The sequence below is a fragment of the Pantherophis guttatus genome, chromosome 2, assembly GCF_059756535.1.
Source record: "Pantherophis guttatus breed Tessera chromosome 2, ASM5975653v1, whole genome shotgun sequence".
Classification (NCBI taxonomy): domain Eukaryota; kingdom Metazoa; phylum Chordata; class Lepidosauria; order Squamata; family Colubridae; genus Pantherophis; species Pantherophis guttatus.
In genome coordinates, this window is record NC_142064.1 from 91,274,546 (window position 1) to 91,286,017 (window position 11,472).

General features: G+C 41.6%; 1 long non-coding RNA gene across 1 annotated transcript; it reads left to right on the forward strand.

The window, feature by feature from the left end:
• The first annotated feature begins 925 nt into the window (after positions 1–925).
• On the forward strand, positions 926–10,754 carry LOC117661619 (uncharacterized). Its single transcript, XR_004590078.2, has 3 exons — positions 926–1,385; positions 5,850–6,010; positions 7,065–10,754. It is a non-coding gene; the product is annotated as an uncharacterized LOC117661619 (long non-coding RNA).
• Positions 10,755–11,472: the final 718 nt, after the last annotated feature.

Genomic DNA, 11,472 nt, shown 5'->3' on the forward strand with positions numbered 1-11,472 from the left:
TTTGCAACTAATTTGTGATTCAGCTGTGAATGAAAGTAATTCACAGCTGTTGCAATAAAAGAGGTTTTTGGGACTACTCCTGTGTTTTAATGACTCAGGAAGCCTTGGTCACAACACCACCGGATGATGACATCTGGGGTGGCGGACGGGGCCTCCCGCCGGTTTTACTACCAATTTTTGCGAACCGGTCCAAACCAGGGGCAACCCACCACTGTTCTGTATTAAGTTGTATTAAGAATAATTCTTCAGAAGCTTCTTGAATGAGTAGCGAAACGTCTCCCTTAAGGACAGGGGTGGGATCCTACCGGTTGAACAACCGGTTCTCTGAGCGTGCGCTTCACCAAATCGGTCCGAACGGGTAGAATCCCACCACTGCTTCAGGAAAAACCAAAGTCCAGTTGCCTTTTGAATAAGCATCTTTGAGACAACCATGACCTGGATGATTGAGAACAAAAAAAAAAAAAATGATTGCGCATGCCCAGATATGCAGAGATCCTCTAAAGCAGCCCCTCAATGCTGCTGTTTTAAAGGTGCAAAGCTTCATTTGCCTGCACTGCAAAGTGTCTTATCAAGATTTTGCACAGCCTTTGCTCTCACAGAAAGACATGCACTTTTCCCTAACCTGCTGCCTTAAGTCTTAAGTAACACTATGGCTCCAAGGAGGGTAAGGTGGGGTTAAGCTGCTTCCTATTTGTGAAATACAGGATAAAGTGGCCGCATGCAGTGTCAAGAAACGGTCCGAGTAACCATTATTTGTTTAGCTACAACCAGCTACAGTCATTCCCTACACCAAGCATAAAAAACCAGGTTTATAAGGCACAAAGGACTGGAATTTCGCAACACACTAAGCCAAAACCAAGCAAACTCTCCGGGTTCTGCCCTGCCTCCAAGTATGAACCCGGTCAATCAGTGTAAGGCAACCCTCGTCCTGCAGAGGGAGCTGCGGCGTCCTGACACTTCCAAAAGAACAAAGGGCCTCGGAGGCCGCAAGTTAGAGCCGCTAAGGTTCAAAGAGTAATTACTACTCCTTGCAAGGGGGAGAGCAGCGAGAGGCGAAGTCCCCGAGAGGGGATAGAGCGGCCCGCAACTCCGCGGGATTGCGTTTTACCACGCTTGCTTGAGAGAAAGAGAAGGGGGAAGAAAGCATTTGCGCGTGCAGGCGCTGCTTGGGGGCCAGGGCGCGCGTCACGCCAATTCAAGCGGTCTGCTGAACAGCTGCGGTCGGAAAGAGCCACCTGCCGGCAAGGTGGGGAGCGGTCGGGTGGGGAAGGCGGGAAGAATGCCTCCCCTCGCTGGAGGGCGTGGAAAAGCTCGGCGTACCACGTGGGCTCCCTTGGAGGAGCCAAGCCGAGCGCGCCCCGAGATCAGGTTCTCAAACACTTACGGTAAGTTTCCTGCTGGGAGCGCAAAAGCTCCTGCGCGCTTGGTGCCAGCCGAGAGAAGCGCCGGAGGCGCACGCGTGCCCCCGCTCGCATTGCACGGCGTCGGGAATCGCCGAAGGTGTAAAAGAGCGCGCCTCGCTTGGCGGCTTGCTAATACTAGTGTTTTCCGAGTCACAACCTTGCTCGCCGGAGGCTGCAAGTTAAACCCCGGAACGCCGAATGCTTCACGGTGATGGAAGGAGCAGTCTGTTTTGGCAGGTCGCCAGCCTTTCGGTGGCAAAGTTTCCGGGCGTTTTGTTCCTGGTGATGATCATCTACTTCGCTGCTGGGCTTACGGCTCGATCCTATGGCATCTTATATCTTGTCCTTTTAGCAATTTCATTGTACTTGAAATGGGCCGAAATCACGCCTTTCCCCGCACGCGTGCAATTTTCTGAGAAGGAGTTTCAAAGTTCGGAGCGATCTCAGTAAAGGAGAATATTTGAAGCTCAGAGTTGAAATGGGGGGGGTCTTTGGTGCATTCTGAGCTTGGTTGTTTTCCTGCAGTTATGTTTCATTATCCTAACCAGGTAACATCGCTTGTACTAGTGATGGATGTTACCTAGTTTGAGTAATGAAACGTGTGCAAGAAAACAAGTTCAGAGAGCACCAAGGAACTCCTCATTTGGAGCGATCCTTCATTGGGGAGCTAAAGAGTTTGGAGGGCTTTTAAAAGGCAGGTTAGTATATTTATGACCAAGGATATTCAGAATTATGGTAGTTAAAAGATTACAGTAGATCTCAAGGTTGGAATGACAAATGAGTTTAAATGTCAATGCCAATTCCAGGATATAACGTTTTAAATAGAAAAAAAAGCTAACTCAAATGCAGGACACAATAATATCTAGTATTGATTCCTGGTTCCTTTCTTGGCCACTTTCACAGAATTTGGGGTGCTTTGCTGTTGATCAAGGAAAACTAAAACCTTTTTCTGAATTTGCACAACCTATTGAACTCAGAGTAACCATCCTTTACTCTAGTAAATCCACTTAAGTGGAATATTGAGTTAATTATGGCTTAATATGCCTTTGGAGCAGAACCACAGCCTGTGGTTGGAAACATTTGGGATGTATTCTCTTTAGGATTACATAGATTGTAGCCCCCATGTGTGGCAGCCCACTGGGGTGTGCTTTGGACACCTCTGCAGCAAAGAAGAGTGGTGGTGAAAAGTTCTTTTTGCAAACCGTGGTGCCTGTCTGATAATAAAATTGTTTGGTTTGGCGAGTTACAGCTTTATGCTACCACGGACTGGCGTTAGATCACGGATTTGAGAGAGTATCAAGCAATTGTTCTCTGCCAGAATCAGAATTGTCAAAGAACAGTGTTCCTTAAAGAAGCAAGCAAAAAACCAATCCTTAAATCAAAATGCTGCTTTTATTTTTCTCCATGAAAAGCCAGAGCCGCAAGCATTTCAAAACATAGGAGGACTAAATAAAGATTTCTCTTCAAGCCTGTTTCCCACTTTTTTTGTTGTGGTTACAAAGGGCATTGCCCTGCAAAAGAAAGAAAGTGGAGCCTCTTTCTGAAAGAGAAAGTGGACTTCAGAGAATTGGAATTTCATCTCCGAAAGTGATGGATCAGAACTGTTCTAATCTAACTCGTCTGTCATGGGCTTTCTGATCCCAAGAGAAAAAGAAACACTCTGATCTGAAAAGTATTGTTGCCAGATGTAAATGTAATTAATACCCAGATGCCCTTTTTCTTTCCCAGAAATCTTTAATATCTTTAAATGTTTCTTGAGTTTTGAAGAGCCCTGTGGCAGAGAATCAAATCCTGTAAATGTAATTCTTCAATGTTCTTGTTTTGTAAAAAATAAGAAAAAAAAATATTTTTATAAAAAGATAGTCTGTATTCAGCTTGCTGACATTAGAAATTACTGTCATTCACCATGCAAAGTTATTTATTGTAAAAAGTACTGTATTGCATTTTACATCTCCCTCACATACAAAATAGTCTTACGTTTTGTGTGCACGCAAAAGAAATCTATGAACAAGCTTACCAATATGCTTTCTGGTTGTTTTGTAACTGACCCTGTCAATTAAGACACTCTGGGCAAGGTTTTTCCCCCATAGAAACCATTTTGTAAAAGTCCTGAAGACATGCATCCATATTCCAAGTTTGTTATTCAGTCCTAAACAGCTGGCTATCTCGGAGATAGAGAGATATCCTAATTCTTAGATATTTTAGTAAATTTTACAAATTAACTTAAGCTGGTATTTACCGTGTTGTTGATTGGTGTGTCTCTTATGTGTACTAAAAGTTTCAACCATAAGGTTGGCTTCATTTCAGAAAACAAGATTCATTTTCAAATGGAATGGTCTGTTGATGCTGTAGAAAGTTCTGGACATCTCTAGGACTAAGTAGACTTAAAACGTTGGAAAAGAAGTCTTACACAGTGTCCTAAATTTTCAGCCACTATTTTTCCAAAACTTTCAGGTTAGGCATAAAGGGAAGAAGTGGGAAGGGTCCAATTTCTTAATCCCTAGTGGATGGAAAATAAAACTTTTTGGCAATACAATATTGCAGAGACACAGTGCCGTACTGTGATTTTAAAAATAGGAAAGGTTTTTTTTCCCCTCAGTGAGCATTGCTGATTAATTTGCTATTATTTTAATGCCCCCAGGAGACTGCCCAAGCTGCTGCTGACAGGAAATCTCCCCTGATATGAACAGGGCTATGTGCAGGGGATATGGGTCAAAAAAGTCAGGATAGTTTCTGCAACCATAGAAAGCCCTGACCCATTTTGAGTGTGTATTGTGTGTGGTGAATATTTAAAAAGGAGCAGGTCTTTGATCTTGTCATGGCTACCATCTTGATTAAAAAATAAATAAAATCCCCCCTGTCCCACATACATCCTTGGAACCTAGATACAGAAAGCTATAGAAAGGAGATTTTCGGAACATGCGTTCTTGGATTCTTTACAGCTGCGTTTTTCAGTCGTTGCAACTTTAAAATGTCTGGATTTCAACTGCCAAAATTCTCTAGTCAACCTGCTGGCTGGAGAATTCCAGAAGTTTAAGTCCAGGCATCTTAAATTTGCCAAGGTTCATAAACACTCCTTTGGACAAATAAAAAGACTATCTGTCTATGAAGATTCTCAGTCATCCAGATCATAGTTGTATCAAAAGTGGTTTTTATTTTTGAAGGGGCAACTGGACTGATTTTTTGAGGAAGAAGATGGACGTTTTGCTTCCTATCCTGGAAGCTTCATCAGTTGTATTGGATGGTGAGGGAAATGGAAGGACAGTTATTGACAGTTGAGATTAGTGGGGGTGGGGGAATGATAGGTTCTGACAGGATGGGGGGGGAGGGAAATGGAAAGTTTGTTTCCTTTTTGAGAGCCATTGTGGTTACTTGGGGTTTTATCTGTGACCTTAATCAGAAGTGTGGAATCTTCTTGGAATAGCTAAAATGATTGCATTGTAAATTGGGGATAGGTAATAGCTTATCCCTCCGCCTCTGTTGACTATCAGCAGAAGACTTATCAAAAACACTATCAGCATGAGAGGCCAAATTATCTGCTGGAGTGGATTTGAATATTATTCAGAGATTCTAGCTATTGCTAACATGGCTGTCCAGTGTTGACATAGATCAGTAATTGGCAAACTATGGCCCATGAACCACATACGGCCTAAATGAGACTTGTAAATGACTGGGTGAGCAACAGATTGACAGATTCAAGGCCTTGTCCAAGTGCCTAGGGCAAAGGGTGGGGCTAAGGAGTAAGGTGGAGCAGCAGCCTATCAGAGGTCTCCCTGCTGGTGAGCCTGCACCCTCCATTGGCTGCTGCACGCCTTGCTCTGCAGACATGCCAGCAAAGCCTACAGATCACTTCTCTTATGGGAGACTCTTAATGGAATGTAGCAAAGAGGACCTACTTATTTGAAAACTGCTCAGATAAGCAGAAATGAACTTGATTTTTACCCTTTAGGTAAGAATCTGTGGGGCTCCCATCTCTTTCATAGGAAGAAGGAATCCCATACAAGAGCAACGTATAAAACTTTTTAAAAAAATGTTTTGTATACAAAGAGAATATAATCCAATCAAATTCGATATGGTATGAGAATTGTAACTACTGTAACTGCTTGACATCATGCTGGCATCCCTCCACATTGCCTCTGTGAGAATCCAGCTGTTTTGGGCTTTCCTGAATTCTTGCCTAGCCAGAAGCTATTCTATTATGCTACTGAACTGTTTTATTCCCAGCTGGTCATAATAAGAGTAAAATAAAGTCACCTTCAAGTTCCTGGTGACTTAACGTGGACATATTCATGCAGTTTGCTGAGCATGATACAGAAACTGTTTGCCATTGCCACCTTCTGGATTATTTCTTTTAACTTTCCATTCTCCTAGAGCCTGAGAATGTTCTGATTGTCATCCATTCCATGCATCAATGTTTTTATAATGTTTATAACTTTATCCATTTAGAAAATCTGAACCAATGACATGTATACAGTTGCAGTTCCTGGGTACCGTTGTCCGTGACTAGCAATGTCTTCCTATGTCTTTAAAATGATCTGGATAGTAGTAATTAGGAGGAAGAGGAATTACTCGCCTCAGATTTTACTTGAAAATGGCTTGAGAACCAGGTTAGTTGATTCGTTTGCTTGCTTTATCTGCTGCATGACAAAACCTCAGAGACGTGATTAAAGTAGTAATCAGGCCAATGTTCATATTAAAGGATTGTGTTTTTCTTGCCATTGTTTTTTTAATCTTTTTTTTTCCTCCACGGTGTTTTTCAATTTTTGAGATAGTGTTAATTTTCCAAAATAGTTACCTGACTATATAATTTAGGAAAAATGTCCTTGAAATTTGTTAAAATCCTTTTATTTATCACCTTGCCAGCCTGTCTGCTACGTTTGTCTTGTTTTACTCTGAGCAAATAAAGTTAAGTCATACTTTACACATACTTAGGGCTATTTTTGTAAAAAAACAAAACAAAAAACAAAACCTTAAACAAAAATAGTAAGGATTTTGTAACCATGCATTTAAATATATTATTGTTAAAGGAGCCATTGCGCTAAAATGCAGATTCAGTTACTTCCTGAAATATTATCCATTTAATTGCAAAACTAAATTCCTAAAACCTAAATTCGGCTGAACCAGCAGTGATGGCTCCGCCCACCCGCATGGTCGTCGTTACTTCCTGCTTTTAACCAGGAAGTAAACCTGTTTTTTACCATCTGCTCATGCGCAAAAGAGTTTGCGCATGCGCAGAGGGTCTGTGCGCACATGTGACGTGCACTTCCGAACCGGTAGGGAAGGTAAGTAGATTTCACCCCTGCCCTGCACGCACTGCCTGCATGCGGCCCCACCCCCGTGCATGCACGTCCCACCCCCACGCATGCACAGCAGAGACCCGAAGACCATCTGGCCAACAGGAGGTGGCAGAGGTGAGCTGGGGCGACGGCTTGCATGCCATCAGAGAGGGTGCTGCGTGTCATCTCTGGCACGCGTGCCATAGGTTCGCCATCATGGATCTAGTGGCTTAACACTTCACACCTCAAAAAAGGAACTATATTATATCCAAAAAAGTGTGAGGGGGGGAATGAATGAGGATGGGTTTGTATATGATTACATGCATTCTTAAATTGCAATATAATGTCAATGCCTTTGATCCTGATTTTTTTTTCTTTGCCACAGGTTCTATTTTAAAAGGATTCCCAGTGTACTGGAAGTAATCACACATTTAATGTAAAGTGTGACTGGACTCACTAAACTGAAGATTTAAAAGAATGTTAAAAGAAAAACAGTAGCTTCTGCCTTGGCAACTTTGGACAAAGATGGAATGAACACCACTTTAATCCCTAAAATCAGCATCCTAGATAAATTACAGGAGCAGTTTAATGCAAGGATTGCCAATGACCTCCCTCTCCCATCTTTTTTTCCCCCCTTTTAATCCTGCTTTATTCCAAAGCCTTCCCAGAGAGAGAATGTGTGAAGGAATGTGCCAGGAGCTATCCAGCAGGCAAGGCCAATCTTCCAGCTGGATCCTCAGCAGGTCCATATGGGCTTACAAACACATGCTGGAAAAACAAAAAAGAGAGAGAGAGAGAAAGAAAGAAATCCTCTAAATAGTTTGCTTATGAGGCTAAACACTACAAGGCAGTCTCATGAATGAAAATTTATATGAGTAGAATAGGCAATAAAGGCATTCTCAAGCTGCCCCTTCACCTTCTATAGCTTGTGGTTGGGGCAGGCATGCTGATAAGTGGCATTACCAGCTTCTGGCAGCCTAGCTATATAGCCTCAAAATTGCAGAAGGGCGGCTGGAGTGTGAGGTAGACATTTCAGTTTTCTATCAGTCCATGGCCTTGAAACATGAAATGCAGGAATATTTCAAGAGGTTTTGGAGGCCTGGCCTTCCTATCCGTTTATTGGCAAAGAAATATTTGAATTACTGGCAGTTGAAGACCCGCCATCCTCCCCACCCCTTTTTGTTGGCCTATCAGATGCTGTTTCCAGATCAGTAAAAATCTGAATGGTGAATGAAAAATCTGAAATGATTAAAGGCCTAGAGACAAGAAAACATACGAAGAACAGTTGCAGGAATTGGGTATAGCTAGTTCAGAGAAAAGAAGGATTAGGGGTGAGGTGATAGCAGTATTCCAGTATTTGAGAGGTTGCCACAAAGAGGAGGGTGTCAACTTATTTTCCAAAGCACCAGAAGGCAAGACAAATTTTGGATGGAAAATAATCAAGGAGAGAAACAACCTGGAATTAAGGAGAAACTTCCTAATAGTGAGAACAATTAACCAGTGGAACAGCTTGCCTACAGAAGTTGTGGATGTTTCATCACTGGAAGTTTTAAGAAAAGACTGTCTGAAATGGTATAAGGTCTCCTGCTTGAGCAGAAGGCTGGATTAGAAGACCCCCAAGGTCCCTTCCAGCTCTATTCTAATTCTTTGATGTGTATTCTTTTCATGTTCACTGCCAATGCTACTTCACATACCCTTAAACGAGGGGTGTCAAACTCAATTTCATTGAGGGACATATCAGGGTTGTGTTTGACCTTGGGGGGCGGGGTAGGCATGGCTGGCTCGACGTCACTCATGGAGTCACCTGTGGTGACCCGAGCACATTGCCAGCTAAAATGGGCTCCCGAGCTCCATTTTCAGCTCCGACAGCCTCCTGCAACCCTCTGCCAGCGAAAATGGAGCTTGAGAAGGCTGCTCCATTTTTGGTGGCAGGCACTGCAGGCTGGTCCTTTGCTGTTTCCAGGGGGACTCTGTGGGCCAGATCCAAGCACCCCGGGGGCTGGATCCAGACACCTGCCTTAAACCTAGCAAAAAAAGACCCAGCAATTATCCCACAAGGCAATAAACAAGGCAAGGTTTTAGCACACCAAATAACACTTTGTATCAGTGATAATTTCCTCATGGTGACTCACTTTATGGCCATTGTAAAATTGACTTGGATCATGTGGTGTCCTGATAACCATAATGATGGAAATCCCGGGCTCAGTTGTGGATTTTAAGTGAGAATTACCTGAATTTTAAAACAGTAGCACATCTTCATCCTAGATTTGGAAGACTATTATTTATATTGGAATTGGAGTAAAAAAAAACTTCAAATGTGTAAAAACAGCAAAAAGACCATACAGGGCTGTAGTTTGAACCATGGGAAGGGCATTAGGTTTTAGTGGGTATAGTGGATAAGTGGGTATCACTCGTGCAGTCCAAAATCCTTGAATACCTAAAATCCAGCAACAACTGCTGGATTGACAGGTGTATCCCAGAAGTAACAACTGTGCTTCTACCTGGAAGAACATTGACATGGAAAGGGGGGGGGAATATTTATTGGATTATTGTAGGTGCAAAAAGAAGCTACAATTCCATATTTTGAGAATGATTGATGCTCATATGCACTATGTGTCCTTTGGAACCAAAACAGTAACTTCTTTCAAAACCCTGGATATATACCTCCTAATCTAACACTTTCACCCTTATCCTACCCCAGTGTTTCTCAACCGTGACAGCTCTAAAATGTGTGGACTTCACTCCCAGAATTTTAAATGTGTTAAGTTTACATATCTTAAAGAGTTGCCGAAGTTGAGAAATACTGTCTTACACTATACATTAGTGGTGGAACCCAAGTGAGTAAGGAATGTGCTCCAGAGAACCAAAGCCTAAGAAAGTCCATTACCTTACAATTGTCTCTATGCGTGTGCCTTTGAGTCAGACTCATGATATCATTATGGGACAGTTTTCTGGGCAACATTTCAGAACTGATTTATCCTTGCCTATTTCCTACCGTCCTAAATTGCCTTTAACCACACCAAAGTGGATCTCCTCATGTGATTACTTGGTTAAAAAGATGTTAAAGGATAAAAGAATAGGAATTTTTTTGTGTGTGTACTTGTGCAAAGAAAATTCCACACTGGGGGAATTCCTTCTGGGGGAAGGAATTATTATATTAGGTTCAATTCTGCAAAAACTGCATAAATAGTCAGCTAAAAGAAACCTAGCAGCCACGCTCTCCACTTCTCAAGCTGGCCTTTTACATCTTGTCTGTATGAAGCTCTTTGCTTGACATGAGCCTTGTAATATTTTAAAAACAAAGATGGTCTGAGAGATTTTGATGGAAATGGCACCTTTACAACAGTGAAATGTTTTGTTGAAACACGCAATAAGCAAGCGTACTCCTCAAGTCTGCTACCTCAGTCAGCCTCATAAAAGTACCTACAGTGGCATAAATAAGGAATAAGGCAGGCGGATTGAAACAGACATATATTCTTTTAAAAAATGTATGAAAGCAAAAAATATATGTGCATAGCATCATCAAAAGCAGGGGTGTCCCAACTTTGGCAACTTTAAGCTTGTGAACTTCAACTTCCAGAATTCCCTATCCTTGCTGAGGAATTCTGGGAGTTGGAGTCCATAAGTCTTAAAGTTGTCAATGTGGATACCTCTGATCTCAAGTTTAAGACTCACAGCTGACCCCAAAAGAGCAAAGTCAAGTGCTTAAGTGGCTGTCTCATAAATGGAGATGAAAAATGGGTAGTTTAATACTATACTGTAGTGCTAGGAATGAAGGAAAAGCAGTCTTAACACAAGTGAAGTCCAGACTACAGCATCCCAGCTGTTCAGTTCAACAGGCTGGTGTGAGCATTACTCTTTAAAAATAATCTTTTTCTTCCCTCAGGACATTCAGAACAATTCAAAGTTTCTGCCCTGATATTCAAGCTCACTGAGATTGGCTGTTCCAATCAAAGGCCCTCTTTTCTCACTCTCAAGACCATGATTTCTTATACTAGGAGGGAAAAAAATGCCTAAAGGCAGAGAAGCATTGCATGGACGTTAAAACTTTGAAATAAAGAATAAGCACTCAAAACTGACTTTCCCTTTGCTTTTATTCAATATCTATTGACATGTATAACTGCCTCATGACCTTTTATTTAAAAAAAAATTAAGTAATCCAGGGATAAACAGATCTTTGGTCTTTAAAATACCCTCTACTATGTGTGGAATAAGCTTTCATCCAATTATTTAGCAAAATGACACCAATTATGATGGGCAAAGTAAAATTTGGCCTATCAAATGTTAATGCAAACAGTGCTAAATACCAGTATCAAGTACTGTTTTATTTATACATGAGGCGATTTTGAAATGAAATGGAAAGTTGGAAATCACATGAAAAAACGGGTCACCAAAGACCCCAAATTATATATCTATGTATTTCTTCCTTGCTTACAGTAAATCCAGAATTCTTAATCTAGCATCTGTTGTTTAGAAGTCAGAAAGAGAAAATTTAATAATATTTATTATTCAGCTTGTCCTTAATATCCGTCTGTTGAGCTTTACTCATGCATGAAATTATGAAAAAACATTATTTAGTGAAGGGGTCAATGTCAAAAACATAAAAATATGGGGCAGAATATAGATCTTTTGCCTTCTTCAGATTTCAGGGATTAACCAAATGTTTAGTGGTGGATCTCAATGTTGTCTTCCCCATCAATAGAGAGAGACCAGAACTGGAGAAGGTATGGCAGAAATCTCTCTCCCTGCTACCATTCTTATTCCACGTCTAAAGACAGATGCCTTGTGGTTAG